The sequence below is a fragment of the Micromys minutus genome (assembly GCF_963924665.1).
Source record: "Micromys minutus genome assembly, chromosome: 7".
Taxonomy (NCBI): Eukaryota; Metazoa; Chordata; class Mammalia; order Rodentia; family Muridae; genus Micromys; species Micromys minutus.
Window position 1 is genome coordinate 33282599 of NC_137976.1, and position 22334 is coordinate 33304932.

Consider the following 22334-nt stretch of genomic DNA (forward strand, 5'->3'; position numbering starts at 1 on the left):
ACCAAGGTATGTCATAGTTTTTGTGACTATTGTGGAGGGTATCTTTTCCACAATTTCTTTCTCCACATGTTTGTTCTTTGAATGTAGGAAGGCTACTGATTTGTTTGAGTTAATTTTATACAGTCACTTTGCTGAACTTGTTTATCAGCTGTAGAAGTTCTCTGGTGGAATTTGTGGGGTCACTTAAGAACACTATCATGTCATCTGCAAAGAGTGATGTTTTTACTTTTTCCTTTCCGATTTGTATTTCTTTGATTTCCTTTTGCTGTCTAATTGCTTCAGCCAGGACTTTCAGTACTATGTTGAATAGGTAGGAGGAGAGTGGGCAACCTTTTCGAGTCCCTGATTTTAGTGGGATTGATTCAAGTTTCTCACGGTTAAGTTTGATGTTGGCTGTTGGTTAGCTATATATTGCTTTTATTATGTTTAGGTATGGATCTTGGATTCCTGTTCTTTCCAGGACTTTTTAAATGAAGTGGTGTTGAATATTGTCAAATGCTTTCTCAGCATCTAGTGAGATGACCATGTGATTTTGTTCTTTGAGTTGGTTTATATGATAGATAACATTTATGGATTTCCTTATACTAGACCATCCCTGCATTGCAGGGATGAAGCCTACTTGGTCATGGTGAATGATCGTTTTGATGTGTTATTTGATTCATTTTGCAAGGATTTTGTTAAGTATATTTGCATCAATGTTCATAAGTGAGATTGATCTGAAGTTTTCTTTCCTTGTAGGGTCTTTGTGTGGTTTAGGTACGAGGGTTATTGTAGCCTCAAAAATTGGCTAAGGTAGTATTCCATCTGATTCTATCTTGTGGAATAGTTTGGATAGTATTGATGTTATGTCCGCAATAAATATCTGATATAATTATGCACTGAACCCCTCTAGACCTGGGATTGTTTTGGTTGGGAAATTTTGATGACTTCTTCTATTTCTTTAGGTGTTATGTGATTCTTTAGGTGGTTTATCTGGTCCTGGTTTAACTTTAGGATCTTTTATCTGTCTAGGAATTCATCCATTTCCTGCAGATTTAACAACTTTGTGGAGTATAGTCTTTTGTAGTAGGATCTGATGATTTCTTGAATTTCCTTAGTTTCAGTTGTTATGTCTCAACTTTCCTTTCATATTTTGTTAATTTGTATACTCTCTTTTTGCCCTCTAGTTAGTCTTGTAAGGGTTTATCAATCTTGTTGATTTTCTCAAAGAACCAACTCTTGGTTTTGTTGATTTTTTCCATGGTTCTTTTTGTTTCTATTTGGTCTATTTCTACCCTAAGTTTGATTATTTTTTGCCTTCTACTCCTTTTGGGTTTATCTGCTTCCTTTTGTTCTAGAGTGTTTAACTGTGCTGTCAATTTGCTGTTTTATGCTCTCTCCAGTTTCTTTTTGGAAGCACTCAGAGTTATGAGGTTTTTTTTTCAGTACTGCTTTCATTGCATCCCACAGGTTTGGGTATGATGTGTTTTCATTTTCATTGTATTCTAGAAAATCCTTAATTTCATTTTTTATTTCTCCTGTGATCCTGCTATCGCTTAACAGAGGGTTGTTTAGTTTCCATGTGTATGTGGGCTTTTTGTTGTCTTTGTTTTTGTTAAAGACCAGCCATAGGCCATGGTGATCTGAGAGGATGCATGGGAGTATTTCAATCTTCTTATATTGATTGAGGCTTGTTCAGTGTCCAATTATGTGGTCAATTTTTGAGAAGTTGCCGTGGCGTGCTGAGAAGAAGGTTTATTCTTTTACTTTAGGATGATATGTTCTGTAGATATCTATTAATTCCAGTTGTTTCATAATCTCTGGTAGTTTTACAGTGTCCTTGTTCATTTTCTGTTTCGATGATCTGTCCATTGGTGGAACTGGGGTATTAAAATTCTCCCACTATTATTGTGTGGGATGAAATATATTTTTTGAGCTTTATTAGGGTTTCTTTTATGAATGTGGGTGCTTTTTTATTATGAGCATATATGTTGAGGATTGAGAGTTCCTCCTGACAGATTTTTCCTGTTATGTTTAAGAAGTGTCCTTCCTTATTATTTTTGATAACTTTTGGAAATTTACTTTATTCAATATTAGAATAGCCACTCCATCTTGCTTATTAGGGCCATTTGCTTGGAAGCTTTTTTTCCCCAACCTTTTACTCTGAGATAGTGTCTGTCTTTTTCACTGAGATAAGTTTCCTGTATGCAGCAAAATGCTGGATTTTGTTTATGTATCCAGTCTTATAGCCTATGTCTCAGCATGGGGGGGGGGAGTCCATTTATGTTAATAGAAATGAAGAAATAGTGGTTGCTGTTTTCTGCTATTATTGCTTTTGTAGTTTGAGTTGTGTCTGTGTCTTTTTCTTCTTTTTGTTTTCTTGCTTAGGAGTTTTCTTGTATTTACTAGGATGTAGTTCCCTTCCTTTTATTGTGTTTTCTACCTATATTCATTGTAGTGCTGGGTTTGTGGTCAGATATTGTGTAAATTTAGATTTGTCTTTAAATATCTTCATCTTTCCATCTATGGTGATTGATAGTTTTGCTGGGTATAGCTACTTTGGCTGGCACTTGTGCTCTTTTCGGGTCTGCATTATGTCTGTGCAGGCCTTTCTAACTTTCATAGTCTCTGTTGAGAAATCAGGTGTGATTCTGATTGGTCTGCCGTTATATGTTACCTGATCTTTTTTTCTTACTGCTTTTAGTATTCTTTCTTTGCTTTTGGTACTTGGTGTTTTGACTTTTATGTGTCAGGAGAAATTTCTTTTCTGTTCCAACCTTTTTGGAGTTCTGAAGGCTTCCTTTATGCTCGTGGTAATCTCATTCTTAAGGGTAGGGAAGTTTTCTTCCACAATTTTGTTGAAGATATTTACTGTGCCTCTTAGTTGATATTCTTCTCTCTCTTCTATTCCTATTATCCTTATGTTTGGTCTTCTCATTGTGTCCTGGATCTCCTGGACATTTTGGGTTAGAATCTTGTGGTTTTTCCATCTTCTCTGACTGTTTTGTCTATATTTACAATGTTGTCTTCGGACCCTGAGATTCTCTCTTCCATCTCTTTTAGTCTACTGGAAATGCTTGCTTCTGTGACTACTGATTTCTTTTTTAGGTGTTCTACCTCTAGGGTTATGTATTCTAGTATTTTCTTTATTGTGTCAATTTCCATTTTAAATTCCTTCTTCCATTCCTTAATCTTTTTGGTTCTGTTTTCCTCTAGTTCTTTGAGTTCTTTGAGTGTTTTTCTTGTTTCCTCTTAAAAGCTTCTTATTCATTTTGCTTTTCCTCCTGTTCTTGTTTAAGGATCTCTATCAGCATCTTGAGGTATTATTTTAGGTCTGCATCTTCTTTTTCTGGACTGTTTGTCATTCTGCTGTTTGTTGTGATAGGAGAGTTGGGTACTGGTGTTGCGAGGTTGTCTTTGGTTTCCTTGGGATATGTTCTTTCTCTTTCCTCTTGCCATTTTGTTGTCAGTGATATGTTCTTGCCTTTCCCTTGTACCTGGTCTGTGACCCTGGATCTTTGCTGGTCAAGGTAGTGTATGGACTGAGCCCTGTTTTGTGCCCCAAAACCACAGGGCGGGAACAGATGTCCCAATGCTGGGTTCCTGGTCCCTGGATCAGGCAGGGCAGGGGCGCACATTCAGTGAGCACTCAGCAGAGATCTCTCTGCCCCCTGGCTATTCGGATCCCCTTCTGACCATCCTTTACCTCTGGTAACTGCTGGGCCAGTTGGCAGATGGGCATAGCCCTGTTTTGTGCCCCAAAGCCGCTGGGTGGGAACAGAGGTCCCAATGCAGGGTTCCTGGTCCCTTGATCAGGCAGTGCAGAGATGTGCTTTCTGTGCGCACTTGGCAGAGATCTCTCTGCCCCCTGGCTATTTAGATCCCCTTCTCACCAACTTTGTCCCCAAAACAATGCTTTTCAATTAAATAAAAGTATATAATAAAATAATCCTTTGTTGTTAGACCATACATCTCTGCTTTTATTGGAACCTTAGTATGACTGTTAGTGAATTTTCTTCAAATATGAGTAAAAGTGAACCTCTCTGGATTTTATAATAGTATGAAACTCTCTGTATATTTATAAAAGTCTATAAAATATGAATCTTACAATAATTGTCAAGGAACCCTATTAGTTTTACCGTAGGAGTACATGGCAGGGATAGGAAGAGAGTTACTTGAGAAGGAATAGAGGAGTATATGGAAAGGGCAATGTAATCTAATTCTATCTTACATAAAATATTACAATTTGTATTAAAAGAAACAACCAAATAACATTAGCTTTTGCTCATTATTTTAGCTTTATCTAATTTATCTCTATATTTCTTTACAAAGAACATCTGAATTATTCTCTTCTCTGAGTGTGAAGACTGTCATTTATCATATACCTGGAAGATTTTCTTTCTTGATTTCTTTGTTATAAATCTTTGCAGTTTAATTGATTTTTAACGAATGATAGTATGCTAATCCAAAAAGAATAGAATAAAAATGCATTTGTTCATCATTTATCAAGATATTAATGTTGCATAGATCCACATAAATTTTATTTCCAAATCCCTAATGGTATTTTAAGAAAATGGAAGATTTTAAAATGTTTCTTTATTAGCTTTTTATACACATTTGCAATTAGTAGGATGGTATTTTAAAAGAACAAATCTAGTCTCCCAAAGTGTTTGCGATAAATGATATTTTGATGGTCATGAACTCACTAGATAAATTTTAGTACAAGCTATGATTTTATTTTTTTCATGTCTATTGGTTCTGGAATCCAAAGAGACATTTTCTGGTTTCTAGAGACATGTGGATATTAATTATTGTATCTTTATTTTCTTTGTTTCCTTTTTTAAAATTGGGTATTTATATAGAAAAAAGCACACATTAATTACACAGACATAGTTCTCGAGCAAAAGAGTATCAGGCAGCCGAGTACTGGACTGTGGTACACTGGTGTTTGGACAGTACTGAAGGTTAGGTGGGTTTTGATTTTCTGTTCCTTAGTTGATGTGCATTCCATTTGAGACTTCTGACTTAAAGCAAAAGCTCCTTCCCCTCAGCCCTGTGGTATGCATGTGGTTTCTTTTGTATTTACATATTATTTTCCTATTTGGTTCTTAACTTATGTCTTCTTTGATAATTTCATATATATCTATTATCCATTTTATCATGTTCTCTCTTATCATTTTTTCTAGAATACTACTTCTTCCAAACAGATTCTTGTCTTATTTTAATGTTTTTAATAACTATGTAAAGTACAAAGTTTAGATACGGTTGTTTGCATGTTCATGGGTATTGGGCTATATCCTGGATAATGGAAACTGTATCAGTGTTTACATTGGTTAGGAAAAGTAGTTCCCTTCCTAGAGACTCCTTTAAAATTCAATAGTTAAATAACATGGGATAGAGATTCATAGGTATCCCTTCTTTCATGCTGGGATATTGAGAGTCTTGATCTATTACAAAGCTCTATACAAAGCTCTGTGACTTCAGGAGTTCAATAGCTGTGTGACATTTACTCTTCCTTTTTCATTGGCTTTTAAGATTTTTAGGTCCTGGCCCTTCTTCATGGTATCTTAGATGAAATATTTTCTAACTATATGGTTACTGCACTAAACACAGCATAGAGGGAAATGTTCCTATATGAGGTAGCTATATCTAATAAAGGTTCTTCTATTGGCATAGTAAATAAGAATATTGTACTGAGTATATTTTATCTTCTATATAATATTCTATAAATCTAGGTTATTTTTTTAGTTAAAAAATTTTATTGTTAAAATTCAAAACCAACTTTGAAAGTAGAGTTAGATGAAATATTCCTGGCACATAATATATCAGTGCTTTCTTTTACATAACCGGTGAGCTTTAAATGCGAGAGAATAAAAATCTATATTTTCATCTGTATGAAAATATATTTCCCCATATTATGATATAAGATCACAATAAAATAAACTTTTTATGAATGATTTTTCAATAAATAAGTATTCGTGATCAGCAAACATTCACATATTTCTAAGTCACATTCACTGTGTTTACATTTTACTCAAGCACTTTCTAGCCATTTAAATTTGAATAGGTTTTGTCACAGAGCCAAGCTTAATTTTTCTTTCATTTTTAATCTTGGAAAAATATATAACAGTTCTATTTGTTGCACAAATAAAATAAAATACTTTACTGAAATTAAAATGTGTCCTTCAGAAATGAAGAGGCATCCTATTATGAAAATAGTGAGATAGTTAACAAATTTGTTATAATTGTTGTTACAAATTTTAATAAGAATATTAGAAACTTGGTATGGTAATTTAATAAATGATAATATATATATATATCATTGTAATAGAGTTTATATACTCTATCATAACATACATATATATACACTCCGTGAATGCCTGGCTTTTTAGTTAGGTTTGTGTTAGATTGTAAGTAGGTATGAATCTTGAGAAAGGGCACCAAAATTGTTCATAAAAGCTAGAATATAAATTCCTGGATCAATTTTGTTTGTGCTGTTGAAGCTGCTTCTTTTTTTGTATTTTAACAATATCTCTTTTTATTGAAAAACTTTATTTTAAAAAAACAAAGATAAATGTACAAATTTTCAGCATTTTTGCATAAAAGTATACTAATACATTTTTAAGGTTGTAATTAAGTATTTGTGGGTACAAACTCATATATATAAATGTAAAAATAATATAGGGAAGAGGCTATTAATTTGAGGGGATAGAAAACAAACTGGGAGGGGTTGTAGGGAGGAAAGGGGGTGTGGTACAGTCCTATTTTAATTAAAATATATTCTTTTTTTCCCTTTAACTTCACACAGTCTGTGAGTTGTTTCTGGGGTGTTCAGAGATTTCTGGGGTTAGTATCCCATTATCAGTGACTGCATATCATATCTGTTCTTTTGTGACTAGGTTATCTCACTCGGGATGATATTCTCTAGATGCAGCCATTTTCTTAAGAATTACATTAAGTCATTGTTTCTGATAGCTGAGTAGTACTCCATTGTGTAAATGTACCACAATTTTTGTATCCATTCATCTACTGAAGGACATCTGGGTTCTTTCTAGCTTCTGGCTATTATAAATAGAGCTGCAATGAACATTGTGGTACATGTATCTTTGTTGTTTGTTGGAGCATCTCTGGGATAAATGCCCAGAAGTGGAATAACTGGGTCTTCTGTTAGTACTATGTCCATTTTTCGTAGGAATCATCAGACTGGTTTCCAGAGTAGTTGTATCAGTTTACAACCCTACCATCAGTGGAGAAGTGTTACTCTTTCTCCACATCCTCGCCAGCATCTGTTGTCATCTGAGTTTTGGATTTTGGCCAATATGACTGGTGTGAGGTAGAATCTCAGGGTTGTTTTGGTTAGCCTTTCCCTGGTATGTACCCATGATAAGCAAATAGTAGCTCAAAAACCCGGAAATACCCAAAACACAATTCATAGAACTTACAAAGCTCAAAAAAAAAAAAAAAAAAAAAAAAAAAAAAAAAAAAAAGAAGAAGAAGGCCAGAAAGTAGGTGCTGTTGTCCTTAGAAAAGAAAAAAGAAAAAAAAAAAAAGACTTGAGAGGAAATAAAAGAACAAATAAAGGAAGAGGGATTGGAGAAAAGATCATCCAAAGACTACCTAACCTGGGGGATCTATCCCTTATGCAGCTACTAACCCAGGCAATATTGCTGATGCCAAGTAGTTTTGTTTTTTTTTTTTTTTTTTTTTTTTTTTTTTTTTTTTTTTTTTTTCATTGACAAAGCAGCAGAACTATCCTCCCGGTTTTTTAAGATTTGATAGTATGCATTAAAATATTCCTGGCAGGAATCTGATATGGATGCCTCCTTTGAAGCTCTGCCATAACCACACTGATACAGAGTTTGATGTTTGCAGCTAGCCATCCGACTGAACACGGGGACCCCAATGAAGGAGCTACAGAATGGATTGAAGGAGCTGAAATGTTCTGCAAACCCACGGGAATGACAAAATTATCAATTAACCAAACCCACCAAAGCTCTCAGGGTCTGAAAACCAACCATTGACTACACAATGAGAGACCCTTGGCTCCAGGTGCATACAGAGCAGAGGATATCATTCTCTGGCATCAAAAGGAGAGGACGTTTGTCCAGGGGAAACTCTTGTTCCCAGTGTAGGGGAATGTCAAGTCTATGAGGTGAGAGTGGGTGGTTGGGATAGGGATCATCTTCATGGAGCAGTTAGTGGGAGAGGGAGAGGGGAATGATGAAAAGGAGATAAAATCTGTAATGTAAATACAGAGAATATCCAATAAAATAATTTTATAAGGTTTTCCTAATTCCTCATTTTCACTTTTCCATTCTATTTATTTATTCTACTAACTGTAATATTTTATTTTTCAATCAATTCCTTTTAGGTAAGGACTTTCTTTAACCTCTCATCTTGTATAAATATCATGGTATGCTCTCCATAGTTTGTACCATGGGTGTGGCTTTTTATTAATCATTAATCACTTACACTTTAAGTGATATCACCCTTCCAGGTTTTCTCTACAATTCCCACCCCATCTCCACTTCCCCTTTTGCTTCTGTATGTGCTCTTCCAACTACTCACCCTTTTCTGCCTCGGTACTCTAGCATCCCCTTACACTGGGTCATTAAGCCACTACAGGAAATAATTTTATTTGACAGTACAAGTGGGTGACTCACCAAGGAGTGGTATAATTAACATGGCACACTTAAGAAGACAATGGCTGAAAATGTCAAGTAGCTCCTTAAGCATATATGCAAAGTTAATTCTCTTTATTGTGGAAATGCTGAAGACTTCCCTTCACTCCCAAAAGATTAGTAGGATGTTTATTGTTACTGGAAGAAAAAAATTTATTGAACAATGCTGTCACTTGTACATTGCCCATGTTCTTGAAACTAACAGTAGTTAAAAATGGGTCTAGCCATAGGTATAACTATTCTAATGCTCTGCATGTATATGCCCTATCTTATATACCTACAATTTATTTTCATTGTTTCTGTTTATCTTCTTTTATGTTCATAGAAATGTGGGTTCTAGGATTAGAATACATGGGGAATAAAGTAAAAATAGATATATGCTAATATCTCTTCTACTGATCCCAAAGCTTGGAAACCTTTGCAGGAATTTGGGAGTGTGGAGGAAGGAGGTGAGATAGAAATTATAGAAAGTATATATCTCATCTAAACTTTAATACATATTCAGAGAAATTTCATGGTAAAATATGTTTCTGGGAGTCCAGTACAGGAAACTATGATAATCCAATGATATTATGCATTTTAACTGTTTGAGTCGGGAAGGACATTAAACAGTAAGTTAGCAATTTCTTATATTCTGACTTATAAGGCTGTGTAAGATGAGGCAAGAAGCTATACTGATTAGATCTGTGGAAGCGGAGAAATAGGACAATTTATACTTTGCAATTAATGAATTATCATACAATTTTCTTGTTCTCGCCTAGCATTGAAAATTCAATAATAAACAGAAAAATCTGTCTATATCTGTAATAAACATATTACATGCTCCTAATACTGATATTAAAGTTTATTTTTAGCTGATAAATAAAATATAAATAAGATGCCACAGAAAATTATTTCAAATTACACCATGACCCAATCACATTCCAAACATAAATATAGCCCTTCATTCTGAAGTTTAATAACCTACATTATTTAAGCATTCTGAATTTACTAATTTTCTCTATTTTTCCACATAATATTTTGTTAATATTTAAGTCATTGAAAATGATGTTCAGAGATATTCTGTATATTTACATTTATCTTATAATTTCTATAAGGTATCTTGTATCTTATATCTCTCCAAATAGGTCCAACATTCTCCTAATCCTTGAATAGAAATTTTATCTTGTCTTGTCTTTTGAACCTTTACAGTTTTCTTTCATGGTGCTTCCTGTAATCAATACTCTAATCCAAAAAATAGCATTTACCATGTACCTTAGAATACATGTTCATGTATGTTTTGCTTACTTGATTTTAAAGAATGCTAAGCTAAAAATTTTCATCTTGTCAGCCTTTACAAATATTTTTCAGTCATTTTTTCTTTCAAAATACTTGTGTATGTAATCAGGATTTGCAATAGAGTATTAATTCATAAAATTTTCATACTCTTGGGAAGAACCTGAATATGCTTCCTGAGTAGAATGTTCTCCTCATACCTGATTGACATATATCTATTCATTTCTGTTTATATTCAAACACACATTCTCTATCTTTCTCATTGCCCTTGATGTTTTGGTTTGTTTTAGTTTTGCCTATTTTTCTTTGGATGTTTATAAATGTTTTTCCAAGCTCTCATGCATAGTGTTCATTTTAAGATACATTTAAAGATACTGAATTTTATCATGACTTTATTTTATCCACCTTTCTATAGAATGTCACAATATTATCAGCTGCAATTCTACAGTCCTTTCTTCCATTCAGATGCTAGAATTAGTATATAAAATAATATAATACTAACAAAAGTACTTATGGTATGCACCACATTAATATGTTTAATTTGGAAATAAGGTGAATTTAAGAAAAAGAAATGTATTAATATATTGTTTCTTGCTGAAGTTGTAGTTTAGTAGCAGGGTGTTTTCTAGTAAGAAACTAATTTTGGTTCTAACAATAGAAATATCTCAGTGACTTGAAATTTAAATACTTCTTAAAATGGTCCTTAAATGAAGATATTCATCTTCATGATTCCTGTGAAGGTTCAATTGGATGACATTCATTAAGCTCTTAATAATTTCACATGATAAGATAGTAAAATCTGCTATTTGCTATCTTCTTCCATTTAAAATTTCAAATTCTGGATCATACATAAAGACTCTAAGATTTTTGCCGTTAAGTGCCTGGATATATCCATTTCTATGGGTAGCATTTTCTATATCCAAGCTATGACTGGTTAAGCCTAACTTCTGGTATTTCCTTGTTTTCGTGCAGATATTATCACATTCAGGACAGAAGAAAAGATCATCCAGAGACTGCCTCACCTGGGGATCCACCCCTTATGCAGCCATAAAACCTAGTCACTATTAATGATACCAAGAAGTGCTTACTGGCCACAGACTGCTATGGATGCCTCTTCAGAGGCTCTTCCAGAGCTATACTTATACAGATGAGGATGCTAGTAGCTAATCATTGGACTGAGCATGGGGACTCCAATTGAGAAGACAGAGGATATAACTGGAGTGGAAGGTTTGCAAATTCATGGGAAAAAAATATATCAACCAACCAAACCCTCCAGAGCTCCTGTAGACTAAAACACTAACCAATGAGCACACAAGGAAAAAACCATGGTTCCAGTTGCATATGTAGTAGAGGACAGCATTGTTTGGCATCCATGAGAGGAGAGGTCTTTATTAAAGTGAAAGCTCATTTCCCCAGGGTAGGGAAATTGTAATTTGTTGAGGTAGGAGTGGGTGTTTGGGAATGGGAGCATCTTCATAAAAGCAAGGGAAGGGAGAAGGAAAATGGGAGTGGGCAGACAGGGATAACATTTAAAATATAAATACAGAGAGTATCCAATAAAAAAGATTTAAAACTGCTCAAGTTAAATATTAGTTCCCCAACAATGCTCCCCTACCCCAGGTGTTTCTAGATCTTTACCACATTTTTTTATCTATTTTTTCTTTATATCACCATACTCCCTAGTCTTGTTCACAAAGGCATTTAAATCCATTCCAGATGAGTAAAACATTAAATAGAATAAAATGAGTGAATGTCTGGTTGGAAACTCAACATGGCAACTTTTGACAAAAACTAGAATCACATCTTAATTGTCAATACACCACATGGTTTCATTATATCGTACATATTATCATTCATTCTTCTACTCTTTTCTTAACTTGTAGAGATAATAAGCACTATGGTATGTTTCTGTAACTTTCTGATCACCTGTTCTCTGATATATATATATATATATACTTATCCTTCTAACTTTAGTCCATGAACTTAGTCTACTTCAGTATTTCTCACATTATTAGCCAAATGTAAGCTTTTCTTTTATTAGGTTCTCTCAAAGTAACAACTGGCTACTAAGCAGCACTCTTATCTCCATAGAGTTTAGGACATTAAATAAAAGGAAAGTTGAAACCCATAAAAGCATGTTCTTCCTACAGTAAATTTTTCTTTTTCTTTTTAAAAAGAACTTGTTCTTTATCTTACATATACTGGAATTTTGCTTGTATTTTTTGTAATAAATGTAAGTGCACCATGTGCATGTAGTGCCTCTGGAGAGCAGAAGAGAATCGTATAGTCTCTGGGATTGAAATTACAGATGGTCATTAGCTCTCAGGGCTGCAAAAAACTCCAGATAATGAGAGGAGAAGCAACATGCTCTTAACTGCCACACTATCTCTGCAACTACTAAATCTCCAATATTGAGAATAACTAATTGGTTTTCTTTGTTTGTTCTTTTCTTGGATAGAAATGATCAGTGAATTTTACTGAGGTACAGATGCTAAATAGCAAGTATTTTTAGTTAAGAACAAGTTTGGGGTAAAAAAAGTTGAAACATTATGAATGCAAGTGGAACCAATGGAATCTTTTTCTTACTTCATTTTAAATCATTTATACAAGTCCCTTAAGTAACAAGTATGAGTTGTTAAAAATCTAGCAAATTATAAGATCTTGGTAGCATAAAAATGTGTCTGTGATGATTATTTGACAGCATGAAAAGATAATTTTTCAAAAATAAAAATGCACAGAACATCATCTCTGTGCTGTGTGCCATCACATCTGAGAACTGAAATTATTTGTGTAGTTTCCATGTACAGAGGAGACATCCATTCAGAAACATTTTATTTTTCATTTTTTAAATGCTACGTGAAATAAAGATAAGAAGTTGTGATAGAATATATTCATAGAAGCTGCTGCAATCAGTGTGTGGTTCCAATTGTAGTAGTTTTCAGACAGTTCGAGGCACATAGTTATCACCTGAATGATGAAGTTAAAATTGGATATTATGTGAATTTTCATGGGAGTATAAGAAAAACTCTAGGCTTGTTAGTGAATCAGAATTCTGAAAGCTTCATAGAAATGATAAATAATAGCAGTGATATTTAGTGGTTGAGCTAAGTAGTAAGACTATTCACAATAGGTAGGGAATGGAATCAATATGCATGTTCACCACTTATGAATAGATCATGAAAATGAGGTACATTTACGCAATGGAACATTTATAAAGATAATTGAAATCATAAAATTTGCTAGTATATGGGTAAAACTGAAAAAAAAAAAGTATATTGAATGGAATTACCCTGAGCAAAAATAGAAATACATTCAAATTGCTTACAAATGTGGGTCTTATCTTCAAAGATATTAAGTGATTAGCATGGAGTATAGGAAACCAAATCAATGCCATTATCATGGGAGTTGCATTTAAAGAAAAGCTGTAGTAACCTGTAGGTATGATGAAAACAGAAAAGAATTAATTGATGTTTGTTTTCTTTTATAAAAAGAACAGGGAATAAAGGGATATGTCTGATAGAGGTGCATTATGGTACAGGGGTGGAGAAGAAGGGGTGGTTATGTGGGCCCACCTGAGCCATGTGGATATAGTACAGAATAGAGTTTCTTTAGAGCATGAGGAGAGTTGAGGGGTTAGTAGAGACAGAGAAATGCAGAGAGAGACAGAGAAGAACAGAGAGGCTGGCCAGGAGCACTTTAACAGAGATAAGGAAGAGAAAGGACAGAAGCTGAAGAGGGGAAGAGGGGAAGAGAGCAAGAGAGTAAAGTGGGGGGGTCAAATAGTCTTTTACTTTTTGTAGGCTTGACGGAGACAGACAGACAGATTGAGAGACAAAGGACAGGCAGAGATAGACAGAGAGATAGACAGAGAGAAAGACAGAAAGCCAAAATTGGAAGAAATGAGTCTGGAAGTAGAGAGAATATAATAACACAAGCTTGGAGTAGGGCTTTGAAATGCTGTCCTTGGATATGACTGACCTATTGCACACATAAACTCATAGCAGCTAAGATTAAATGTGTGATATCTATACACAATTAACTCAATTAAAAATTACACAGTTGGGTTCTGGACATACCACCCTTAATGCACCAAATTTCATTTGGTGTCAGAAGCTAATCCTGATTGACCCTAGTTAGTACTTGGACAAAAACACCTGGAAATACTAGGTGCTGGGAATTAGCTGAATGGCAGTGGCACATACATTTAATTCCAGCACTGGGAGGTATAGACAGACAGAGCTCTTAGGTTTAGCATTGTGTAAAGCAGGGGTTCCAGGTCATATAAGATTACACAGAAAACTCTACCTTGAGGAGAAAAAATAAATTTCATAGAATTTGGAAAGTGTCCAAGATACTACCATGTAGCTAATGAATTATTGTCAGCTGATGGCTACAAAAGAGAACAAGTCACTTTCCTTAAGCAGGATGGCCAGTGCTAGGTTCAGCATGTTTTTCAAATCCTCAAGAAGATCTTGACCCATTTGCATAGGGACCAAATTAAAAGCACTGAGTGTGTGAAAAGACAAATAAATAAAATGTAAAACAAGGAATGTAGTTGGAATGAAATTGATTGGGGGTTCTGAAGTCTATGAGTGGGAGACAGGTGGACAGAATCAAAATATACTAAATACGTGCACGATTGCCCAAATTATATTACATTTAATAAAAATAATAAATGGAAAAAATTTCAGCCTTTAATGAAAGTTTTCAATTACAATTGCTTTGTTATGAATGCATGGGAAGAAACATGAATGGTCAGCTCTTAAACTATTATTAACAATGATTTTCTGGTTTAAATTTAAGATCTTATACTAGAGACCCATCGATCCACAAACACTTCTTGAGAATGAAGTCATCCTGTAGGTGTTAACATTAAAAAAAATCATGTGTTTGGAAATTTTGGAATATGAGAGAAAATAACAGAAATATAAATTTTAATGAGCCATGTTTCACTGTAAAATACAAATTATTTCAACTGGGTTTATATTGTAGCAAGTGTAAAATTCACATAGAAATCAGAAAGCTAGAAGCTTTAATCATTAAATGCTTTTAGTCACATGAGGCCTACTCCTGGGAGCCAATTTTCCTCACAAACTCTGTATCCTATAAAAGTACAGAAGTCTCAACTACTGCTTTAAAATATTTTTTTTTTTTAAAAAAAGGTAGACTCCAACACTGCTAGATGAGTTAGTTGCTCTACAGAGGTGATAAGGGCCAAAAGACAAAGGAAATTTAAATACTTCCTTGGTAGATATTTGGACAATATTTTCAATTTAAAACAGATGAAATAGGTGCTCACATAATTATTCAATAAATCATAAAACTGTAAATAAATTGTTTAACACTTTCTCGAATCTGTTAGTAAGTGGTGGAAATGAGATTAATGTACTAGTAGGTAAAGAACAAATATGTGCATTTGAGCTGGTGCTCTTCCAATTGGTTTTCATAATGCAAAATAAATGTCTCTAGTAATTATAGATTAAAAATTGATAGTGTTGTGTCACAATGTAAATGTTAGAGCACATTGTTATTAATGGTAAAGTCAGCTGATAAGGGACAGCTGGTGAATAATGTATTTCTTGAACACAAAAGACAATGGGAAGAATTGATTAGCTTTTCTGTTACTTGAATATCTTTAAAACAATGGCATTTCTGAAAAGAAAGAAAAATGTGTATGTGTTCATCAAAGCAGATAGTTCTCTTTGTTTTTAGATAAATTGCTCCAGCAGTATTAACATGTTTAAGATATTTCACAGAATGCTTTCTTTCTCAGTTCTCTTAGTGATGAGCTGAAAAATTGCATAACTATTTCTATACATCTTAGATAAAATAAGTAATTCAACCATAAATAGGGCATTTTATTATACAATCTCACTTAATGAATCAGCATTATATTAGTAATAGATTTGTTATAATTAAAAGCCACAATATATTTTATATTTTTATGATATGGTATTACAATGTTTTAGTTTATTTCTGTGTATATCACCATTTTAGTGCTCATTACTTTAATATTCATATAAGGTATAAGATGTCAATTTTTTAGAATATTTTTTAAAAAAAGAATAAAATAAAAAAATTAAACATTTTGCATAAATGTATACACATACATTTTTGTCAGTGCTTGGCTTTTTTTTTTCTTCTTTTTTTAAGGTTTGATAATCTCCCTTAAGGTCTTACTAGTTACAATGAGCAAAAAGTACATGTAAAATAAATGTAACTCGGAATTGGCAACAATTTCTTGGTGTGTAAGGATTGAGCATAATGTTTTTTGTTTTGTTTTGTTTTGTTTTGTTTCTTTCTTGAACTTTACACAGTCTGTGAGTTGTTTCTTGGGCAGTGCAAGCCTCTGGGGTTAGCATTCCACTATCAGTGACAGCATATTATGTCTGTTCTTTTGTGACTGGGTTATTTCACTCAGGATGATATTCTCTAGATGCAACCATTTTCTTAAGAATTTGGTTAAGTCATTGTTTTTGATAGCTGAGTAGTAATCCATTGTGTAAATTTACCACAAATTTTGTATCCATTCATGTACTGAAGGACATCTGGGTTTATTCCAGCTTCTGGCTATTATAAATAGAGCTGCTATGAACATTGTGGTACATGTATCATTGTTTTATATTGGAGTGTCTCTGGGGTATATGCACAGAAGTGGAATAGCTGGATCTTCAGGTAGTACTATGGCCAATTTTCTGAGGATTCGCCAAACAGTTTTCCAGAGTGTTGTAACAGTTTACAACCCCACCAACAGTGGAGAAGTGTTCCTCTTTCTCTGCAACCTCGCCAGCATCTGCTGTCATCTGAGTTTTGATATTGGCCAATCTGACTGGTGTGAGGTGGAATCTCAGTGATGTTTTCATTTGCATTACCTGATGGCTAAGGATGTCGAGCACTTCCTTAAATGTTTCTCAGCCATTCCATATTACACAAATGAGAACTTTTTTTTTAGCTCTGTACCCCTATTTATTAGAGTTGTTTCATTCTCTAATGTCTAGTTTTTTGAGTTCTTTGTTATCCTTGGATATTAGGCCTCTATCTGATGTGGTGTTGGTAAAGATCTTTTCCCATTCTGTTGGCTGCTGTATTGTTTTCTTGACAATATCCTTAGCCTTACAGAAACTTTACAATCTCATTAAGTCCCATTTGTTAATCTTTGACTTTAAAGCTTGAGTCATTAGTGTTTTGTTCAGAAAATTTTCTTCTGTGCTTATGTGTTCTAAGGTTTTCTCTACTATCCCATCTAATAGTTTCAGTGTATCTGGTTTAATGTGGAGATCTTTGATCCACGTACACTTGAGCTTTGTACAAAAAGATAAGAAAGGGTCTTTTTTCATTCTTCTGCATGCTGAGTGCCAGTTTTAAAATGTTGATCCTTCCAATTCATGAGCATGGGAGATCTTTCCATTTTCTGAGATATTCCTCGATTTCCTTCTTTAGAGGTTTGAAGTTCTTGTCATAAAAGTCCTTCACTTGCTCAGTTAGAGTCACACCAGGGTATTTCATAGTTTTTGTGATTATTGTGAATGGTATATTTTCCCTAATTTCTTTCTCCACATGTTTGTCTTTTGAATATTGGAAGGCTACTGATTTGGTTGAGTTGATTTTGTATCAGGCCACTTTGCTGAACTTGTATATCAGCTGTAGGTATTATCTGGTAGAATTTGTGGGGTCACTTAAGAACACTATCATCTCATCTGCAAAGAGTGATGTTTTTACTTCTTCCTTTCCAATTTGTATCACTTGATCTCCTTTTGCTGTTTAATTGCTCCAGCCAGGACTTCCAGTACTATATTGAATAGGTAGGGGGAGAGTGGACAGCCTTGTCAAGTCCCTGATTTTAGTGGGATTGCTTGAAGTTTTCCACCATTAAGTTTGATTTTGGTTGTTGGTTTGCTGTATATTGCTTTTATTATGTTTAGGTATGGACTTGTATTCCTGTTCTTACAGGACTTTTAACATGAAGTGGTGTTGAATTTTGTCAAATGATTTCTCAGCATCTAGTGAGATGACCATGTGATTTTGTTCTTTGAGTTTGTTTATATGGTGGGTTACATTGATGGATTTCCTTACATTAAACCATACCTGCATCCCAGGGATGAAGCCTACTTGGTCATGATGAATGATCATTTTGATGTGTTCTTGGATTTGGTTTGCAAGGATTTTGTTGAGTATTTTTGCATCAATGTTCATAAGTGAGATTGGTCTGAAGTTCTCTTTCCTTGTAGGGTCTTTGTGTGGCTTAGGTACGAGGGTTATTGTAGCCTCAAAAATTGAGTTGGGTATTATTCCATCTGATTCTATCTTTTGGAATAGTTTGGCGAATATTGGTCTTATATCCCCAATAAATGTCTGATAAAATTCTGCACTGAACCTGTCTGGACCTGGGCTTTTTTTGGTTGGGAGGCTTTTGATGAATTCTTCTATTTCTTTAGGTGTTATAGGGTTATTTAGATGGTTTACTTGGTCCTGGTTAAACTTTGGCACCTTTTATCTGTCTAGGAATTTGTCCATTTCCTCCAGATTTTCCATTTTTGTGCAGTATAAGTTTTTGTAGTAGGATCTGATGATTTCTTGAATTTCCTTAGTTTCAGTTGTTATGTCACCACTTTCCTTTCTGATTTTGTTAATTTGGATACTCTCTCTTTGCCCTTTAGTTAGTCTGGCTAGGGGTTTATCAATCTTGTTGATTTTCTCAAAGAACCAACTCTTTGTTTTGTTGATTCTTTCGATGGTTATTTTTGTTTCTATTTGGTCTATTTCTACTCTAAGTTTGATTATTGTTTGCCTTCTACTCCTCTTGGGTGTATCTGCTTCCTTTTGTTCTAGAGCTTTTAGCAGTGCCTTCCCATTGCTGTGTATGTTCTCTCCAGTTTCTTTTTGGAAGCACTCAGAGCTATGAGTATTTCTCTTTGTACTGCTTTCCTTGCATCCCATAGGTTTGGGTATGTTGTGTTTTTGTTTTCATTGAATTCTAGTAAATCCTTAATTTCTTTCCTTATTTCTTCTTTGACCCTTCTATTGTTTAACATAGCGTTATTTAGTTTCCATGTGTATGCAGGCTTTTGGTTGTCTTTGTTGTTGTTAAAGTCCAGCCTTAGACCATGGTGCTCTGAAAGGATGCTGAGAGTATTTCAATCTTCTTATATCGATTGAGGCTCGGTCTTTGTCCAAATATGTTGTAAATTTTGAGAAGGTACCATGGGGTGCTGAGATGAAGGTGTATCTTTTACTTTTGGATGATATGTTCTGGAGTTATCTATTAATTCCAGTTTGTTCAGAGTCTCTGCTATTTTTACAGTGTCCTTGTTCAGTTTCTGTTTCCATGATCTGTCCATTGGTGAGTTAGGGGTATTAAATTTTCCCACTATTATTGTGTGGTGTGAAATGTATTTTTTGAGCTTTAGTAGTGTTTCTTTTATGAATGTAGGTGCTTTTGTATTAGAAGCATATATGTTAAGGATGGAGAGTTCCTCCTGACATATTTTTTCTGTAATGTTTAAAAAATGTTGTCCTTATCTTTTTTGAAAATTTTGGTTGGAAATTTACTTTATTCAATATTATAATACCCACTCCAGCTTGCTGCTTGTAGATTTTGGCTTGGAAGTTTTTCCCCGACCTTTTACTCTGAGATAGTGTCTGTTTTTGACTCTGAGATGAGTTTCCTGTATGTAGCAAAATGCTAGATTTTGTTTATGTATCCAGTCTGATTGCCTATGTCTCTTTATTGAGGAGTTGAGTCCATTTATGTTAATAGATATCAAGGAATAGTGGTTGCTGTTTCCTGATATTATTGCTTTTTTAGGTTGAGTTGTGTCTGAGTCTCTTTCTTCTTTTGGTTTTCTTACTTAGGAGTTTTCTTGTTTTTACTAGGATGTAGTTCGCCTCATTGTATTAGGTTTTCCACTTATAATTCGTTGTAGTGCTGGGTTTGTTTTCAGATATTGTGTAAATTTAGATTTGTCTCGAAATATCTTCATCTCTCTGTCTATGGTGATTGATAGTTTTTCTGGGTATAGCTGCTTGGGCTGGTACTTGTGACCTCTTAGGGTCTTCATGATGTCTATACAGGCTCTTCCAGCTTTCACAGTCTTTGTTGAGAAATCGGGTGTGATTCTGATTGGTCTGCCTTTATATGTTACCTGACATTTTCCCTTACTGACTTTAGTATTCTTTCTTTGCTTTGGGCACTTGGTGTTTTTATTATTTTGTGTTGGGAGGAATTTCTTTTCTGGTCCAACCTACTTGGAGTTCTGAAGGCCTGTTCTTTGCTTGTGGTCATCTCATTCTTGAGGGTAGGGAATTTTTCTTCTACAATTTTGTAGAAGATATTTACTGTGCCTCGTAGTTGATATTCTTCTCTTCTTCTATTCCTATTATTCTTAGGTTTGCTTTTCTCATTTTGTCCTGGATCTTCTGGACATTTTTGACTAGGAGCTTTTTGGTTTTTACATCTTCTCTGACTGTTTTGTCTATGTTTTCAATGTTGTCTTCGGCTCCCGAGATTCTCTCATCAATCTCTTGTAGTCTATTGGAATTCTCGCTTCTTTGACTCCTAATTTTTTTTTTTTTTTTAGGTGTTCTACCTATAGGGTTATTTCTTTTAGTGTTTTCTTTATTGTGTCAATTTCTGTTTTAAATTACTTCTTCCATTCCTTCATCGGTTTCTGTTTTCCTCTAGTTCTTTGAGTTCTTTGAGTGTTTTTTTTTTTTTTGTTTCCTCTTTAAAACCTTCTGATTCTTTTTGCTTTTCCTCTTGTTCTTGTTTAAGGATCTCTATCATTGTCTTGAGGTATGTTTTTAGGTCTTCCTCTTCTTTTTCTGGAGTGTTTGGCATTCGGTTGTTTGCTCTGATGGGAGAGCTGGGTACTGGTTTTGCCAGGTTGTCTTAATTTCCTTGGGATATGCTCTTTCGTTTTCCTCTTGCCATCTTTTTGTCAGTGATATGCTCTTGCGTTTTCCTTGTACCAGTTCTGTGTCTTTGGATCTCTGCTGGTCCATGTGGTGGATGGTCCAACCCCTGCTCTGCGCCCCAAAGCTGCTGGGTGGGAAGAGAAGTTCCAATGCTGTGTTCCTGGTCCCTGGCTCAGGCAGGGCAGGGGCATGCTTTCCTTGCCCACTTGGCAGAGATCTCTCTTCCCCCTGGCTACTCGGATCTTTTTATCACCAGGCCTTTGCCTTTGGGAACTGCTCAGATGTCAATTTTTAACATGAAAAGTATGAGTGATTTTAGTAATATTTTTGGTCATATTAAACTATATTAATTTATGGTACAGTTTTTAATATATGTCTTAATAGTCTTCTTCATTTCAGCATAAGTTTATTAAAAATCATTTTAATTATAACTCATCCTACCTATATTCATAACATATAGCTCTATTCCCAAATACAAAGAAATAGTTGTAGTTATACCTTAGATCTGTTTACAAATGCTCAGTTATAAAGAGTAACACGATTAATTTGAATGGCTTGATGTGAATAAATTTGAAAATCTTTATTTAATGCCTTGAATTTCTCTGCCCACATTCTAATGTTTGGTTGCATACATCCTTCATCATAAATTGCAGGAAAGCATGAGTTTGACATGAACTTCCTGAAATGATAGTAGTGTGTCTATTTGTTTTTCAGGTTAGTTTCCATTGCTTCTGAAGCATATATCGTCTCATTAGTGAGAAAATTATTCACTCCATCCAGCAGTGAGAACTTCAGGTTAATCTGCGTTTTTATGTTCCCTTAATAGTCAAGGAATCATGAAAGCTTAAAAGGATAATTGGTTCTAAACATTAATCTTTTGCACTCTGCATAACTCACAAATGTCATTGTATCCTAATAACTACAAATCTATTGATTCTAGCAATTGCCATTATATTCTCTTTCTAATAAATGTATAAAAAGTCTGAGTGCTCTCATTCAAATTGTCACAGCCTTAGTCTTGCTGTTGCATCTCCAACCCAAGAATGGATTCTTTTCTCAAAGCCATATGAAGTGACCTTGACCTAGTAAATAAGCTCAGACCTTTTCGATAAATCAAGTATAAGAAAAGACTGTATCTTCTTTGTGGAGTGCATATTGGAATCCTTTAAGTAAAACAATAAAAATTAGCTTGGTAAAACATGGAAACATCTAACAACCTTTATTTTACAAAAATGGAGATTCATAGGACATCTTTACAATAGTGTGTATATCTGCACTCTAGTATCAATACAGCTAAATAGAGTCAATCTGATGTGATTTTTCTGTTGCATTTTTTTCCCTTGTTCTTTGATGGTTTTAAACTTCAGATTCTTCTGTTTAAACCTTCTTAGTGTCATAATTAGAATTTTTGGCTGATATGCTTAGATATTATAACTTATCTAAGACTATTTTCAATATTACTGAAGACAATAAAACACATTTTTT